Source organism: Schistocerca nitens, chromosome 1, assembly GCF_023898315.1.
Source record: "Schistocerca nitens isolate TAMUIC-IGC-003100 chromosome 1, iqSchNite1.1, whole genome shotgun sequence".
Taxonomy (NCBI): domain Eukaryota; kingdom Metazoa; phylum Arthropoda; class Insecta; order Orthoptera; family Acrididae; genus Schistocerca; species Schistocerca nitens.
This window is the reverse complement of record NC_064614.1, coordinates 1194290383-1194310301: the sequence shown is the minus strand read 5'-3', so window position 1 is coordinate 1194310301 and position 19919 is coordinate 1194290383.

Below are 19919 nucleotides of genomic sequence, written 5' to 3'. Positions count from 1 at the left end.
AAGATCAGTTTTATTTTCGTTTGGTTTATTAATATTTACATGACGAGGTGACGTAAATGCATCTGTGAATAATGATTGGCGTAGGACAGATTTAGCGCGAAAATTATCTCGAAGGATTGTTTTGATTGGCTGGTCAGTTTGAACAACCAATCAGGGTTAAGCATTTCCCGCGCATTGGAAGTAGTTATAGGCTCTGGAAGAAACGGCGTGAGGAAGTCGCTGGTCAGCTATCGGACGTGCAGGTCATGTTGAATGCTTCCCTCTTTTTTATGTGTAAAATGAAGAAATAATTGGCTTCTCGCTTTCAGTTTGTGTGGCCGTAACAGCAGTTGCATTTACGGACAGTTTTTAAAGTTTGGAAGTTTTGGATTGTTTTGTTGGAAATAGAAACGTATGTGAACTTTCAGCCTCTGTAAAATTCCGAGTGACATGTTTCATATTCGTCTACGGAATATTTGGCGAGCAGTTTCTTTATTACATCTCCACTGAAAAAGGACCGAATGTGAAACTCGTATATCGTAGCAGAGTAATGACTGTAAATCGCGTGATAATTCGGGTTGGACTTAAGTATTCCTGGCTGCCTTGTAGGTGTACTGGGTTGTCTGAACTGTGAGCTGATGGCAGTGATATTATTCGTTAATTAAATACGAGCTGATGGCAAGTTTTATTTTGAACCTGAAGAAATTAAAGAACTTGTTACAGAATTTTGACATTTTTCTAAAGAGACGAATCAATCGCCCTCGACCCGAAAACTGTTATAAGACATTACAGGATAGCTTGCTACCAGAGTTTACGCGGACTTTGCAAACGTTAAGTATTGACGGTGCTTTTCTTCAACGCTGCTTTTAACGCCGTCTGAACAGTATCTACGTACGTATGCAGAGAAACTGGCTGGTGATCAGACGCCGTACTGAGGTAGGTGAAACTTGTGTAGTGCACAGTACGACGAGAGACAGTGATCAAACAATTAGGCCAAAATCCTAACACCGCCCCGCCGCACTGAGTCGGCCATCTGACATTTGACAATTCTAGCATGCACTGCCATGCTGAGAGTGAAATTTTTTGGCCCGACCAGCGAATGTGATTCGACCCACAATGAAATCTGCCAGGATTTGAGGAATTGATAGGGGAGTTTTCCACTTTCTAATAATCAGAATGCCAGTCCGCGTAGCTTTCAAATCTTCGTGGATGTGTCAGAACATAACAACTGCCTCAGCGCGCCGCTGCTCGCCCACAGCGAGCAGTTTTCTGCTGCCCCCTGAATCAAGCTGAAAGGGTAAAGTATTGCTGCACTGGCGTAGGATTGTTAAATGATATTCAAAAAATGGTTCAAATGGCTCTGAGCACTATGAGACTTAACTTCTGAGGTCATAAGTCCTAAATGATATTCACAGCTCCCTGTTCTCCGGCGAACCATAGTTTTGTGGTGTACTTGGTCGTAGCTGATTTCATCTGAATAATGGATTCTTATTAAAAAAGTCAAATTATGTTGTAAGAGGTATTATTTTTATTTTTATTTTACTTTATTGTGATGATACATGGATACACTAGCAATTCAAAATTCAATAAGTGTAAATTAGTTGAATTCTGAATTAATTTGAATCCTGAAAGTGACCGCAGACATAGGCAACAAAAGTACCATGAGTAAACTCACTAACTTCATATATAAAAATGAAGGGTGTAGCTCACGATGTGAAGGTTATCGAGAAGATAATACTTTTCATAATTATTATTTATTATTATTTAACATTACTTCGACATATATTTATGATTAAAGCAAGTGACGGCTTGCATAATATATAAATATATATGTAATACACAAAGGAAAAACCACGAAAAGTTCTTACCCAGGTTATTTCAAGTTTTTACACGATGTTCTAATGAAAAATTCGGACACACATAGGCTGTGTTTATTGTTTAGCAAAAATCTCGAAAATTTCTTGACCGATGTAGCTCAAATTCTTATTTGATACTCCAATATACTTTCGGATGGGCACAGGCTACATAGTTTTAATATATGTGGCATATAAATGTATACGTTACACCTAAAGAGGAATTGTTGTTAGCAAAAAACTCAAAAAGTTCTTCAAATTTTTATGTAATACTCTAATCAACGTTTGGACGAACATAGGCTAAATATTTTTGATACATAAAGATGTATGTAATACATAAATGGTTCTTAGTAAAAATCTGGAAATGTTCTTGAGCGATTTATCTCCTATTTTTACATGAGACTCTAATAAACTTTCGGATGGATATAAGTTACATATGTTTTAAATATAAATGAGACTTAAATATATATGTAATATATAAAGGGGAAACATTGTTAGCAAAAATCTCGAAAATTCTTGACTGTTTTACTTCAGATTGTTAAACGACACTCTATTAACATTCGGATGGACGTAGGTTACATATTTTTTAAACACCAATGTACAGATTTTCCGTTGAAAGTGATGAGAGAAAGAAAATGCTGTGCTGTGAAAATGTGGTTTCGTTTTCTTTCCCGTAGTCAGTTTTATGTTAGATATCAGGGCATTTAAACCACAAGACAACTTATTGTTTCTTCCACATACAGTCTTTCTCTTTATAATTTTAAACAGAAATTGTATACACAAACAATCTTCTGTTGATATACTTTCCGGGATGTGAGGCCGTGGTCCAAGAACTTTTCTGCTCCTTACGTTTCGTCCAGGACTGCGCTGGACTTCATCAGAGGCGCTGATCCGCTGAGTCTTGCCGACGAAACGTAAGGAGCAGAAAAGTTCTTGGACCACTACCTCACATCCCGGAAAGTATATCAACAGCCATGTCACCCGGTCGTGAAAGCCTTCATTCTACAAACAATCTTCTGTTTTCTTCCTCACAGTTAGTTTCAACAGGGAACAGGAAAGTTATTATTTTGGCTTTTCGACATATGATTAGAATACTGCTATGGAATCTGAAGCGTCCTAAACTTTTCAGTCCTACTAGTCCACAGACTGAAACCACCAGAAGTACTGTCATTGATGCTACTATCCTCGCAGATCCAGCAGCTAGAGAGATCTCTCCCATACCCTTATATTAATGTTCCCAACTGATTTATACGTTCATGTTAAGTGACTTAATTTCCCATTCAAGGTTGTATTTGAATTAATAATAAACAAGGTTCAAGGTCTGAGAAGGAGGAGAAGAGGATATGATGGAGAGAGTGATGAGGAGATGGAGAGAGAGTGGGAGAGGAGGTGGACAGTGAGAGGGAGGAGGAGGAGGAGATGGAGAAAGAGAGTGGGATGCAGAGGACACGGGGAAAGAGAGAAGAGGAGGAGATGGAGAGAGTGTGGGGAAAAGAAGGGGATTAAGACGTATATACAACTATCTAGTCCAAAACCCATCTCTGCTATGGGATTTTCGCATCTGGAATAATAGTAATCAGATGTACATTGTTCGATCGTATACTATTCCCATACATATTTAGCAACTGCAAAACATTTCCAGGTTCGCTAGCGCACACATAAAAGCATCAAGATCTTTATCTGCCGTATCTGTGAACTTTTCCCTCATCTGTATTGTATTCAAAATGTGAAGCACATCATTTGTAATTGTCTTTTACCAATACTTTGTGTTGTTAATGTATTTTCAACTTGTGGCACACAGGTAACACCACCTGTCTGATTTACCAAATGAGAAAACATTACAACTCAACACCGTAGGCTAGTAAATTGTGTTCTTCCACACTAACTTCTATCATCTACAAACCAATTAACAGTACATGCTTCATGATAACATCGGCCTCTCTTTATGGGCAATAGCCAGCACAGAGGCCGTACAAACATCAGCCACGTCGTTCAGGGGCGGCCAAGAAATTGAAACATCAGCAACAAGCTTTCTTGGCTATGGGCACCAATCACAAGTGTGATGGTAGCCATCAGTATCAGCGATACCGACTAAGTCGCCAAGCTGCCTCGATGTAGCGGGCGGTTTGCTGCAGGGAGAGCAAGGCGAAGTTGACCTTTCCAGTTTGCAGCCTCCATCCAGACCGCAGCTCTCGCGGTGTATCGGGCAAGCCGCAGCTACAACTACAGTCTGATTAAACTTACTTGATAGTTGACACTTCACGCGTTGGAGCTGGTTTCCTCCATTCAGAGGGCTCGACGTCACGCCTGAACCGTTCGTCATTGCCAAACTGCGACAACAATTGGTCACTTCACTTCCCATTCCCCGGCCGGCATTCTTTCTCGATGTATTTGGTTCGTAAACCATATTTTGTGTTTCATCATACACGATAACCACACACACAAACAAACACACGATTGTAATAAAATACACACGTTTTATACACACTGCTAACTAAACACTACTGGATACTTCCGCACAAGACCCGATTCAACGCCATATGTTCGGTTACCATAATCACAGAGATCTACTTACATTAGATAAGCTTCTCATGATACTGTATGAAAAAGAGTTTTTGAAGACTGCACTTCATCATTTCGACTGCGTCATCACATTCAAAAATATGACAGCACAATGGTTATGATGATAACCTGTTATGTTGATGGTCGTACGTTCAAATGTCGTCCGTGGTCGATAATTGTTTTTATTTCTACATCTAATCAAGAGTTTGACTATCATTTATACTCAGTTGATTGGTTTAAATATATTTTTTTTCTAATTCTTGGCCACGTCATTTTCATCATAGTATTCATTTTTTTATTTGCTCTTTGCTTTACCTATCATTCTTTTCTTGTCTCGAATCTGTCTGTGTCGTCTATAGGCTGCAACCAAGTGCCCACGAGAACTGCTCATCGGTTGGTAACGTGGCAGCTCGTGTAGTCAGAGATAGTTCCAAGTAAAAAGTGATAGCAAGAAATTACAGTTTCCTTTTCGCACTGAAACAGAACTTTTTCTGACTCAACTTTGCTCGTAGAGATCAACTGTAATAGTCGTGAACAAAGCTATTTTAGACCTGCCGTAGATTGTTGACCATCGCTTTCTGGGACACATTGCTCATCACCAGGTTGTGGTTAGCTTAGGACACGAATTTAAATTTATGGCTACAAAACGTGTCTCCTGCCACAGTTCAGCTGCCGACAGAGCATCTCCCATTTCAGACATACATCACGGCGGCCGCTTCCAGCATTGCTCCGCGTAGCACATTAACAGCATTTGTGAGGTGATTTGCCACATTTCTGTGGGATCCTAAAACCGAGCGGCAGGCGGCGGCCGATGTGGCAACGCTGTAGCGACAAGCAACAGACGTCAAGTATCAAGTCATTTTAAACGGACTGTAGATGGCGCCATAATCAGTGCTGCTCTCGGCGCCATATTGCAGCGAGTTGTGGAGAGGTGGGCGCGGGACTTCAAATTGCCGCAACTTGTGATAACTATAGCCGGCACAAGGTTAATTCAGTCAAAATTCATACATGCTTAAAAATGACTACCTGTTACACCTTTTCGCTCTGCATCTACCAACGTAGAATGTGCTCACTCACCATCAACTCAACAGACATATCAATATGTCAATAAGGTTGTGACGGCAATGCATGACAAGTAAACACCTCAAGGAGCAGTCACGTTGAAAAACTTTTAGCAGTTCCATCCAATGTCTTTTGAAGAACATATATTCAAATAAATGATTTTCAAAAGTTTGCTGTAAAGAAATCTACGTGTGTCGTTCCACAACAGTGGTTCCCAACTGGGGGGCAAATGTAATTTTCTGAGTGGTAAAAACTAAGCGATTCGATTCTGTTTCAGTTACTAAACTAAATTATTTTCAAAAAATCATTACTGTTATTACAATTTTGTAAGGCTCTAATATTGATTATATAAGTTATCAGTAACTACTTTTTCTCAGTTAGTAGCACTAACAGGGTTGAGGTTGCAGGTTCCTCACATAGTCTACCCACTAAACTCATATGTTGTGCTTTGTCCCGTACATCGCTGATGATAAAAGTGAGATGTATACGTAACAAATGCTAAATATCTCCAGAAAATGTCTTCTCAAAGTTGTAGATAGTATCTACAGTACTCCCGAAACTGCTTCATAACTCACTTCAAAATAGATAAGTGCATTAACTGACAGAATGACACAGCAGTAACTGCATAATGGCTACTATAGTGCTCTACACAGTATTATTATTATTGTTGCTATTGCTGTTAGTGGCTGTGGTCAGACAACACATTAACAGCGTGAAGTCCTCCAATTTCTGCCAGTTCCAAAGTGAGGATTGTAGCAATCAAGTGATTTACAGACAGTAACTATAGTGCACACATTTTAACATGGATGACTTTAAATGGATTCCCACTGTGCAGGTCAAGCAAGTGCCGCAATGGAGAGGAGTAATGCAGGGGAGGTGTGTTTCGTAACAAGTGTCTACACTCACTGTTGATAGTTAGCTTTCATATCTGAAAAGGAATTGCGGGTAGGACTCGCGATGCACCACCAATTCCTTCGTCGTTCATTTTCACAGCCAGTTCCCCGCCTCCCCACTCCCCCGCCCCCCCCCCCTCACACACACACATATAAACTAAATATCATTGATCTCTGATTACTGTAAAAATAAGTTATCCAAGAAAAGTCTTTCATTCTACAGTTTAGTTAGGTGCTGAAGTTGGTGATAACACGGTGGAGGAGGGGCCAATAGACACCAGGGTTGGGGGGAGGGGGGGTACCAGCCAATGTCTGATTGCACTCAAGGGTAATGGTCTAAGAAAGGTTGGGAACCACTGCTCTAGAAGATAAGAACTTTTGTTTCTTCAGACAAAAAATTCAAGGTAATGAAAGAAAACTGTTTTTATAACATACTTTGGTGTCAGAGCTATTTTAGTGTTGCGAATCTCAATCGATAAAAAATCGTTGTCTGTTTGTCTGTCTGTCTGTCCGACTGTTAAGACACCATTTTCTCAGGAATGGGTTGACGTATCAAGTCGAATCACACTCTAGCATAAAAACTTTATCCTTCGAGGTCAACACAGTCAAAAGATAAGGCCACTAATGTCACACATTTCGATACACCAAACATATTGATCAAAATCTATAGGATACTTCCCCTTGACATAGAATCATGAACTGTGGCAAGAAGCAAGGTTTCACAGTATAACTGAAATAAAAAATCCGTTAATTGGTCAACTACAATTATATAACATTAAGTTTTTTTTCTATTACCAACTTACATTGCATTCGTAATCTCTCAAAAATTTCGGGAACTACTATAGAGACTTTTTATCTGGTTTTCAGTAATACGCAGAGTGATTCACGAGGAAGGTTTGTGTCTATAATTTGCGAATAGTTCGTGCTAATTGGCTGAGCCACGATGTAATAAGTTTTCACAGCATTGTCCACATAATTGAACCGTCTGTGCTCGAATCCATGTGTGACCCATAGTCTTAATCTGCCAGGAACGTTCATTACAGAGTGCGTACACTCAACTACAAAATGAAATATCCATTCTGAAATATCTCATGTGATTCAAAATCTAACTCTAGAAATTTTCCATTGTTAACAATATACACATGACACCAAATATATAACTTTAAATAACTGTGGTTTTCCCCTTGTTAAGAACACATGTCATCTATGATCTCCATATAAGCATATGTAGATAATGCCGTACATTGTACAACATCTGTTTTGGGTTTTTCCTTTGCGCGATGGTCTAATAATATATTTCGTATAGAAGTAAAACCCGCCGCTCCTTTGCTCTTCTTTACGGTGTGAAGTGATTTCCATAGACGTCAGAAGCAAGCTGCAACATTAAACCAACTTATCCACTCAGCGGATGATCGAAAGTGCGAAAAAATTCCCAACTCGGGTATCAGCGCCTGGCCCTACTATCTGAGCGACACGGTAGCGGTTCCGCTGTTTAACTTTCGAGGTCATTTTTTCCCCAGATACAGTCACATGAAAATTAATTAGTCCTTCTGTTACAAAACTGTATTCGTTCAACGGTGGAACTTTTTAATGCAAAATTTCATTACGCTTGCTTTGGCTTAAAAAGGAAAACGAGATCTCTGCGGATCCTGTAACAACCCCCCGGAATTAAAGCGGTCAGCAAGAAACTTCACGGGCTGCCGCTAAGCAAACATAATTTCTGCCGTGGAACAGCGCAGGCCAGATAAAACTCCTTCGGTCCGCCTAACGACTTTTCTTTGCATTCACAAGCAAGATGTCGATCGGTTCCGCTTTCGTTGTCTCCACACAGCACCTTGTAGGCATCGGTTTAATGACGTAGACCACAGGCACTACTTTTCTCGTGTAAAAACATTCTGTTTGACTTGAATAACAGGATCCAGCAGAGATAGCTTTCAAATGAGTTAGGAGAGAGGGGTGGGTGAGAAAGAAGGGTAGAGATAGGAGGGGAAGATGGCCGAATAGCTTCCACGCTTTGTAAGGTAATAAAAACGGAACAACGAACAGAAAAATACCTTCGTTTCTTTGGGTTTGTGTATGTCGTGGTTACGTCCCGTTAACCAAAAGCGGAATCTGATAAGAACGGATGGCTGGGCTGCTTGATGCGGAAAAGTATAGAAAACTTTACGGCTCATTTGTGTAGAGCGTGTGCAGTAAAAATCCGTCAGCTCTGACTTATCTGTAAGCCGCCATCAGTCTAAACATGACAGTTCCGTCCAAAACACGTTAACCTGGACAACAAATCAAATCAACAGCACTCGAAACTGGAAACGCAGAAACTAGGTTTACTTTCAGAGTCAGTGTTTATGTTAAAAGAACTATACGAAATACTACGCCAACATGAAATAGAACTAAATCGGTGAAGAGTCCAGAACAATAGCGCCTCAACCTCTGATTATAGCTGCAAGGAGCCAGAAACTGGTGCAACAATATCAGATACGTACGCGGCTGCACCAACGATTTTGTCAACAGGCTTCACATGCCTGGAACTTACAGAGCCATCGAAGAATGCGGACAAGTGTACTGCATCTGCCTCCGTAGAAGAGGTCGCTAACGCGTGCCTATGTGGTAGATTTCGATTGGGAGTTAGGTGACTGAATCGTGGTGGTAGCAGAAGCGTTCATTCTTGATAGTCGTGTGAGCACCTTCGTTTCGCACTTACTACTGCGAATATACTAATGTGCAACTCGTATAAAGGCTTGATGTCGTACGAAAGAGATAAAAATGATGAACAGAAAGCTACTGCTCAGATAAGGACTTCCATGACTATCAGAACTGTATCCCCCCCCCCCAATGAACCATGGACCTTGCCGTTCGTGGGGAGGCTTGCGTGCCTCAGCGACACAGATAGCCGTACCGTAGGTGCAACCACAACGGAGGGGTATCTGTTGAGAGGCCAGACAAACGTGTGGTTCCTGAAGAGGGGCAGCAGCCTTTTCAGTAGTAGCAGGGGCAACAGTCTGGATGATTGACTGATCTGGCCTTGTAACACTAACCAAAACGGCCTTGCTGTGCTGGTACTGCGAACGGCTGAAAGCAAGGGGAAACTACAGCCGTAATTTTTCCCGAGGGCATGCAGCTTTACTATATGGTTACATGATGATGGCGTCCTCTTGGGTATCGGTTGATAGGACACATTCTGAGACATCATGGGATCACCAGTTCAGTATTGGAGGAAAGCAAAGGTGGTAAAAATCGTAGAGGGAGGCCAACAGGTGAATAAAGATTGATTCGGGGATGAAGAGACTCGCTCAGGATAGAGCAACTTGGAGAGCTGCATCAAAACCAGTCTTCGGACTGAAGACCACAACAAGAACAACATACAGTTATTCACTGCGACCAGCTGTGGTCAGCTGATACCTCTAAAGAGACCTGGATTAAATGGATCGGTCGCTTCCGCTTGTGTTATGGGCTATGTGCAGGTGTCGACTAAATTATTTTAAAAGTTTTTAAGTGTGACTTCTCTGTTAAAAAGCACAACGGCAGCATTTTCCTTGTTATAGCTGAAACGTCTGCAGAGCAAGTTACTCTTTACTTCTGAAACAGACATTTGGTGCGAATAAATGTTATGTTACTAATTCATTAAATTTTAGTGCCTATTTATAACCCGTAATTAGGAAACTCGAAATCCCGAAATAAGAAACTATATTTGCCGGAGGTAAAAATTACAAGATTTAATCCTTTGTTCTGCTATTACAGAATGTGAAAATATTCGGAAGATTTTTTGCAAGTGTCGTTGAGCCTTGTGCGGCTCGCGTTGATGCCATTCATAGCTTAGCATCTTGTAATAGCGATACTGGCGTCTCGTTTCCTTAGCGTGTTCACTGGTCCCACTACGTTTGCTCGCCTTGTCTGTCCATCAGAGGCAGCAGCAATGTTTATCGCTAGCGCGTAAGCGGTTCTAGGCGCTTCAGTCCGGAACCGCGCGACTGCTACGGTCGCAGGTTCGAATCCTGCCTCGGGCGTGGATGTGTGTGATGTCCTTAGGTTAGTTAGGTTTAAGTAGTTCTAAGTTCTAGGGGACTGATGACCTCAGATGTCAAGTCCCATAGTGCTCAGAGCCATTTGAACCATTTTTTGATAGCGCGTACTGTGGTACCATCTTTGGAGCGGCCTCTAGTATTTCCGGGTCGTCGTGTGTCGAGCTAGAATTGGGACGGAGCAGCAGTGAGGTCCGGACAGCCAGTACTCACCTAGCCGCTGGCGACACACGTGCACTGTCCGACGAAAGCACGTGGTCGCAAGAGTGCACGACCACGTCAAGGACTGGATTCAGCGAGTTTTAGTTGAATGGACTCCATTTTTGATAGCGCGTACTGTGGTACCATCTTTGGAGCGGCCTCTAGTATTTCCGGGTCGTCGTGTGTCGAGCTAGAATTGGGACGGAGCAGTAGTGAGGTCCGGACAGCCAGTACTCACCTAGCCGCTGGCGACACACGTGCACTATCCGACGAAAGCACGTGGTCGCAAGAGTGCACGACCACGTCAAGGACTGGATTCAGCGAGTTTTAGTTGAATGGACTCTGATAAACGAGTAGTGCAACTTTCACTTGTGTGTGTGTGTGTGTGTGTGTGTGTGTGTGTCCGCCGTTGAAGTGAGCTCTTGGCAATAAGTTGTCAGTCGACGATTTATTCTGGGATCTTTCCTGTGCCTGACTTCAGTGGGGACGACCGTTGGTTGGTCGTTCGGTCGGTCGTTGCAACGGACGACGTGCATTTGGTCTTCTGACCTCTTCTGGCTTCTCTGTGTTTGTGCCGACTTATTATTCGTCTGTGTTGTTTCACAGTGACTGGTTTTAGTAATGTGAGTTATTGGTGGAAATGTTTTCCCGGATACGTGTGTATCTTGTGGTTTTGAATGAGCCGTTATGTTAATGTTGTCTGCGTACTGGATTTGGTGGGGAGTTGCGAACGGAGGTCAGTTCGGTTGGGGCGCAGCAGCGAGCAGGTCTGTGCAGCGCGGGGGCAAGCTGGGGCCACTGGCGGGGTGCTGCCACTGGCGGATCCACGAGGGGTAACTGCACGCCGAACCCTGAATGTTTAAGTTGAGTGAAGAGTTAACAGTTAATGCAACCCCGACTACTATGAGATCTCGCCTTTGGTCCCAAGGCCGCTGAGCCTGGCGGAACGAGTGAAGCGTTTCGAGGTGGTGAAATATTGCAGCCGTCTTTCTCTATTTGTTATTCATCATTGAATTTAGTATTATTCTTATTAGTGAAGTGCAACCAGCGGTATTTTCTGCCTTGTGGCCCCAGTTACCTGCACTGGAGGTTAGCGTACTTTTCCGGCAGTGTACCTTTCCACGTCGTGTTGATGCTGTCCGACACAGCGTGTAGTTCGACAGCCTCTTGTATTGTACTGTGCATTTTTTTTTGGGGGGGGGGTGGGAGGTCTACCTTGGTTCTAGTGTTTCCTTCGTCCTTGAGTGTTTTCTGAAGACGTAGTGCTGTCTGTCTCCGCCCTTGTCTAAAAATATTCCATCGTTGTACTGGGATTGGACGTTAGGCGGATTGGTTAGTCGGTCGGTCGACGCTTAAGCTGCCCCTAGTTTGAATTGCCATCCTGTTACGTGAGTGCAACTCCTAGCTCTATGTCTCACCTTACCTTATGTTTGAGTTACCTTCCCAGACCGACCCTTGGAACACTTTCTGAGAACCACTTGTCCTGATTCCTTAGATTGTGATGTTTCTTTCAAGAATATTTGTAATTTGTTAATTATTGTTGGTGTGGCCTTCAGCCGAGTAATAATTTCACTTCTTTTACAGTAAGGCCTTCAGCCGTGTTACAATAATTTTTTTTAAAGCAAACTTGTTTTAAGGGGCTCCGGAACGCCCTATAATTGCAATGTTAAAATAACGCATATAAATTACATCTTTCCTCACAAAGTATTTGAGGTAGGAAGTTGAACTTTTTACAGATTATTTATTGGAATATGGGCTACAACTTAACACAGGGATTTTACAAAATTTGGTTCAGTTATTAAAGATGATTTTTCTTCAATTGTAATGAAAATTCACAACATTTTTTGCAATTTTTTATTTATATATTCAAAAATATACAGTTTTTTGGAAAAAGGCTGTGTTAAATTATGCAGAAGGTACTGTGTAACATTTACTGAAAGTTTGAAACAAATATGTTTGGAAGATCCAACATGTAATTAGTATGAGAAAATAAAAGTTTTGGGAATCGAGCGACAAAGATTGGATTAACTTTTTAGTGCATTCCAGGTCCATAGGATGGATTATCTTCATCCTCTGCAAACTCCTCCTCCAGCTTCCTCTTGTTCCTCCTCCTGTTTACTCTTGCTTGTATTTCTAGACTCTTTACAGCCCTGTCTGCAGCCCGAAGGCGTTCCTTGTCTAAAGCAAGCATCGCTCGTTGTTGTGTTCGTAGATTTTGCTACCATTTTCTTCAGTTGCAGTTACTGCAACACTGTTCCAAAAGGCGGTCATGTATGAACACTTATCACATTTCAGTTGTATTTCACTAGCAAGTCCTACGTGCTTTATTATGGAGAGTTCCATACCAACTTCACTACAATGAATACATCTTACACAGTTTGAAAAAATTCCTTTGAGAACCGACATATCAAATATTTCATTCACATCCGATTCGCCCATAAAACATTCATAGTTTTCACTCATTGAACCAAGCTTCTTCTGTGAAGTATTTTCTTTCCCACTTCGACTGCTATGGGCAGGTGTACTTGAGAGGTTAGGTTCACTCACTTGGTTATCGTCTTTATTGTTTACAGTAATAACACATACCTTTGGCTTTCCAACATTTCTCCTTTTCTTAAAAGCCTTCAGAGGATTTCTAATAACTTTACTTTTACTCATTATTATAGTTCAACAAAACAGAGACTCAAGAAACAGAATTAATTACGAATATTTTCGAGATAACGACAGAGTAAATAAACATGAAACAATCGACAATCACACCAGCGATATATATTGAACCATCACAGGTTAGCCACAACACATATTTTATCTCACATCACTAAAATGTACCTGATGAACACGGACGTTAATAATAACACCATTTGACAGCAGTTTAACAGCGCCACAGTGGGTCACGTCCATGTAGAACACATTTCAAAAAAAATTTAAAAATAGTTGTAGTCTTCGGAATTGAATAAATTATATATCTATTAAAAGGTAATAGTCTGCAGATTCAGAAAACGCAAAAAGTAAAAATTGAACTTTTCATGATTTTGAGCCTTTCCGGAGCCCCTTAAAGGCAAGGTATTTGTTGAGATGTGTGCTATTTGGAATTTGTTTCCTAACTTCTAATTCAGGCCTTCGGACGTTTGTTATCTGAAATTGCTTGTGGCCTTCAGACGAGTAATAATTTCACTTCTTTTATAATAAGGCCTTCAGCCGTGTTGCAGTTTGTTTTAAAACGAAGTATTTATCTTAATATGTGCTATTTGGAATTGTTCTTCTGACTTCTAATTTAGGCCTTCAGCCGTTTGTTGTTTGAGGTTATTGTTGGTGGCCTTCGGCCTTTAAATTGTGGAATTTCTCCTATGATAAGGCCTTCAGACGTCATACAGTCAACTGTGGTTTTTTTAAGAGATTGTTTTAAAATTTTAATTTCTTTAAATAAAGTTTACGTATTTGTTGTGCAACCGAGAGTAACTGATTACGGCGCTGTCCACAAACCTAACCTTATCTTGACCCATCCTGTAAAACCAGCTCTCACTCGTATTTAAATATTCCCATGTAATAGTATACTACATTTTACGTAATTTAAGGACTGCAACTCATGCAACTCCAGTGGCAGACACTATTGAATCATCGTATGGATTCATGTTAGTGTGCATTCCTAGAAGACATTCCCACATATCCTGAAGAGTCAAAACATTACGGTCACCCACTTAAAAGCGTTTTGGTCCGCCTCTGGAAAGCAATTCAGCAGTGATACTGCGTGCCGCGGATTCGACAAGTACTTGATAGGTTTACAGAGGTTTGTGGTACCAGATGACCGTAATTTAGGGGCGGTTGGTTGGTTCGTGGGAGCGGAACTGGCGCCCGATAGCGTATCAGTTGCGTTTCATAAGCCGAGTTTGATGGCCAAGTCGTCAAAATGAGTTCACTATCATGCTCCTCAAACCATTGCAGCACGTTTCTGGCAGTGTGACAGGGACAGTTATCCTGCAGGAAGCCGGCCGAAGTGGCCGAGCGGTTCTAGGCGCTACAGTCTGGAACCGCGCGACCGCTGCCTCGGGCATGGGTGTGTGTGATGTCCTTAGGTTAGCTAGGTTTAAGTAGTTCTAAGTTCTAGGGGACTAATGACCTCAGAAGTTAAGTCTCGTAGTGCTCAGAGCCATTTGAACCATTTTGAACCTGCAGGAAGGTGCCGCCCCTGCTAGGTAAGTCATCAAGCGTAAGGTGTTACCGGTGGTCCCTAATAAGGTTCACGTAGTACATAGCTGTAATCATGCCTTCGATTACTGCCGCAGGTCCCATGGAAGCCTAGGCGAATGCCCCCCATAACTTATACCGCTCGCACCGGCCCGTGTCGGTGGCGCACTGTATGTTTCGAGCAACCGTTCACCTGGATGACGGCACATCTGCACACGGCCATCGACCTGGGTTAACAGTAAACGGGATTCATCCGACCAGGCGACACGATTCCACTGATCCGCGGTCCAGTCTCGATGATCCTGTGCCCGCTGTAATCATAATTGACGACGATGTCGGCTCAACATGGGAACACTTACGGATCATCTGCTGCGGAACGCCATGTTCAACACTGTACGCTGAACGTTGTGCTCCAAAACACTTGTGCCTGCGCCAGCACTGTGTCGTCAGATCTGCCACAGATCGCCGCCTATCCTGCATTAGAGAGTCGGAAAGCCTCCGATCCCTATGTTCTGTGACGAAGTATGGACGTCCGACTTCTTGTCGCCTACTCGTGGTTTCACCATTCTTCAACCACTTTCCACAGATGCTCACGATAGTAGCACGCGAAGTCGACCAGCTTCGCCGTTTCCGAAATGCTCCCTCCCACGCGCTGGGCCACAACAATCTGGCTTTTGTCAAAGTCGGCGGATTTCCGCATTTGCGCCAGTCATCGTCGCTAGAATGATTAACTATTCGTCTCTCCTCCGCTGATATACATCTCTTACCGCGTTACGTGCCCTCAGCGTCTCCAGGCATCATGCAACCTCGTAGTGGGCAGTGGTCATAATGTTTTGGCTCATCAATGTATTGCTTCCTACTACTTCGCGAGAAGACCGTGAAATATAAAATTATACAGATTCAAGCTAACACGGAAACTTCCAAATAGGCGTTCTTCCTGCGCTCTTTTCGCTACTGGGACAGGAAATGGGGGAAAGAAAGTGGTGGTACAAAGTACCCTCTGCCACACACCACGAAGTGTCTTTCGGCGTATAGATATAGAGGTGGATTACGGGTGTAGCATGCTACTAGGCAGGCAACTCTGATTGCGTGAGTACATATGCAGCAACCATTTAGGTCACATCTGATGGTTGGTTGGTTGGTTTGGGGAAGGAGACCAGACAGCGAGGTCATCGGTCTCATCGGATTAGGGAAGGACGGGGAAGGAAGTCGGCCGTGCCCTTTGAAAAGAACCATCCCGGCATTTGCCTGGAGCTATTTAGGGAAATCACAGAAAACCTAAATCAGGATGGCCGGACGCGGGATTGAACCGTCGTCCTCCCGAATGCGAGTCCAGTGTCTAACCACTGTGCCACCTCGCTCGGTGGTCACATCTGACAATGGACTTATAATACATATATCAAAAACAGTATTGCATCACTTCGGTACCCAGAACTCCTGAAGGCAGACGTTGACTGTAGATATTGTAGCTCACGGTCCCTTTGACTGTTCAGAGACTTCACTAAACCTGCCCAAAGACGTGAACAACTGTGCATGAGCAGCGCATATTAGACGGAGGGGGTCTGACAGCCGATCACTTCCAGTCATTCCACGAGAAAGGAGGTACACAACTCGTTTTATCCGTATTTCAACCATGCCTAGACGGTCAATTCCGCCTTTCGATCGCGACCGCCAGGAAGGGCTCTCAACAAGGGAAGTGCCCAGGCGTCTCGGAGTGAACCAAAGCGACGTTGTCAGACAAGGAGGAGATATAGACAGACAGGAACTGTCGAACATGCCTCGCTGAGGCCGCCCAAGGGCTACTACTGCAGTGGATGACCGCTACTGCGGATCATGGCTCGGAGGAACGCTGACAGCATCGCTACCATGTTACATAATGCTTTCGTGCAGCCACAGGACGCCGTGTTAGGACTCAAACTGTGAGCAGTAGGCTGCCTGGTGCGCAGCTCCACTCCCGACGTCGATGGCGAGGTCCATCTTTGCAGCCACGACACCGTCTAGAGCGGTGCAGATGGTCCCAACAACATGCCGAATGGACCGCTCAGGATTGGCATTACGTTCTCTTCAACTATGAGTACCGCATATGCTTTCAACCAGACAATAGGCGGAGACGTGTTTGGAGGCAACCCGGTCAGGCCGAACGCTTTAGACATACTGTCCAGCGAGTGCAGCAAGGTAGAGGTTGCCTGATATTCCGGGGTGGCATTATGTGGGGCCGACGTACGCCGCTGGTGGTCATGGAAGGAGCCGTAACGGCTGTACGATACGAAAATGTCATCCTCCGACCGATAGTGCAACCATATCGGCAGCATATTGGCGAGGCACTCGTCTTCATGGACGACAATTCGCACCCCCATCGTCATTGACGACTTCCTTCAGGATAACGACATCGCTCGACTAGAGTGGCCATCATGTTCTCCAGACATGAAGCCTATCGAAAACGGCTGGGATAGATTGAAAAGGGCTGTTTATGAACGAGGTGACCCACCAACCACTCTGAGGGATCTACGCCGAATCGCCGTAGGACAATCTGGACCAACAGTGCCTTGATGAACTTGTAGATAGTATGCCACGACGAATACAGGCATGCATCAATGCAAGAGGACGTGCTACTGTGTATTAGAGATACCGGTGTATACAGCAATCGGGACCACCACCTCTGAAGGTCTCGCTGTATGGTGGTACAACATGCAATGTGTGGTTTTCATGAGCAATAAAAAGGGCGAAAATGATGTTTACGTTAATTTCTATTCCAATTTTCTGTACACGTTCCAGAACCGAGGTGATGCAAAACATTTTTTGATGTCTGTATTTATGAACAAAATGAAGAATGATTCCAGGAAAATGTAAAACTGCTGGAAGAGTGTTACAATTAGCCTTTTCATACCCAATGCATGACGTACTATTCTACCGCAAGCATATAACAGAAAGGGGCTGTAACTTTTATTTCATATCTCTCTCAATATGTGTGTACATTAGCCTTTATCGAGAATCGCAGATCTCTGAGCGCTTTTTATGGATACAGCCGACGTTATCTGCGCCATTGTGATGGAGTTTCGACGTTGTTGTCCGGGCGTGAACGAGTTAGCAGTATCTGTGACGTCGTTAATTTTGTATCATATTTTTCTCTCAGCATTTTACGTATAAAAATTTTTCAGTGGATTCTAGAACGTACTGTAAAATTTTCCCATTCGTCGTGAATCAACAAACGTGTTCATTCAAAAGCCAAAGCATCTTCTGCTACAGTGGTGTCCAAAATTAAAGCAACAAACGAAAATTTTGTAAGGTTGCTTTTATTGTGCCACAAAACGGTAAAGACAGGCGACAGTAAAGTAGACACAATGTAAGGAATACACAACTTTAACAATTGTAGCATGCATAACGGTATACAAAAATGATCTTCATTTATGAATGCATGGTTTCGCGGCGATATGAATTAATAAAATTTTCTTGGGCTTCCAGCCGCGTCAGGTGGTTAAAACCTCACAAACTTTCGGCCGAGCTCTCGCCAGTCATTGTCAAGTGGTAAGACATTGCTGTGTCGCCGTGGCCGCATCGTTACATAGCCGCACTGCTGGCTGTGACGTCACTAGTGCTCTCTTCCTCGCCATATATGGTAATGTTTTCATCCCGCGTCCGTCGCACCCGCTTTAACCTCGCGATGGCCGGACCCCAGGCTGTGCTGCGCTGCAAACTGCCGTCCTTGTAGATGGTGTTTTCAGACGTTTTTATTTGAATAGCTTGTTTTATGACGCCATTCCAAAACCCCTTCGTCCTCATAACGACAGATGTTTCGTCGAATAGAATTCGGTGTACATTTTCTGAGGCGTGTTCTGCCACGGCTGATTTTTCTGGATAGCATAGGCGTTGCTCCTCAGTGCGTTTGGTCGTCGTAGTAACAACCACACTGACATGGTATCATGTACACTCCAGGCGTTCTAAGCCCTAGATAGTCGTTCACAGGCCTCATGGGATGTCGAATTTTTGTTGGGGGCCTGAACACCGATGAAATGTTATATCTCTTCAGGAGCAGGCTAATCCTTCCCGACACTGTACCACGGAAAGGCAAAAAAACAATTTTCTTGCTTTCTTCTTCGGCTGTGTTCTCTCCTCTGTTGGTGTGTTTCTTGCGTGTCACACCAGATACAGCCTGTGACACCTGTCAGTGGCTGTACCCGTGTACCCGTTTTCCCGGAAGACTTTTCGGAGGTGACTCAGTTCTAGTGGCAGACTTTCAGCGTCTGAGACGACTTTAACACGATGGGCGAGGGTATTCAGAACGCCACGTTTTTGTGCCGGATGGTGGTGGCTGAGAGTGTGCAGACACCGGTCGGTTTCCTGTAGACACTGTGGCTGAGGTGCCCATTGGTTTTCTGTCGAACGAGGACGTCAAGGAAGGGCAATGCACCATCTGTCTCGACTTCCATCGTAAACTTTATGTGGCCGTGAATGCTGTTCAGGTGTTATAAGAACTCTCCCAGTTTTTTCACGACCATGGGGCCATATGATAAAAGTGTCATCGACGAACGATAAAAGCAACTTGGCTTAGATGGAGCCGTGTCCAAGGGGATGTCTTCAAATTTTTCCATAAAAAGGTTGGCTATGGATGGAGCTAATGGGCTTCCCATAGCCACGCCGTCCAACTGGTCGAAATACTGGCCGCCATGTAGTAAATACGCTAAAGGATCAAGTGCAGCCGCGCAGTCTAGGGCGTCTTGTCACGATCCGCGTGGTCTAAGGCGTCTTGTCACGGTCCGCGTGGTCTAAGGCGTCTTGTCACGGTCCGCGTGGTCTAAGGCGTCTTGTCACGGTCCGCGTGGTCTAAGGCGTCTTGTCACGATCCACGTGGTCTAAGGCGTCTTGTCACGGTCCGCGTGGTCTAAGGCATCTTGTCACGGTCCGCGTGGTCTAAGGCGTCTTATCACGATCCGTGTGGTCTAAGGCGTCTTGTCACGGTCCACGTGGTCTAAGGCGTCTTGTCACGGTCCGCGTTGTCTAAGGCGTCTTGTCACGATCCGCGCGGTCTAAGGCGTCTTGTCACGGTCCGCGTGGTCTTAGGCGTCCTGTCACGGTCCGCGCGGCTCCCCCCATCGGTGGTTCGAGCCCTCCCTCGGGCATGGGTGTATGTCTTGTCCTTAGCGTAAATTAGTTTAAGTTAGATTAAG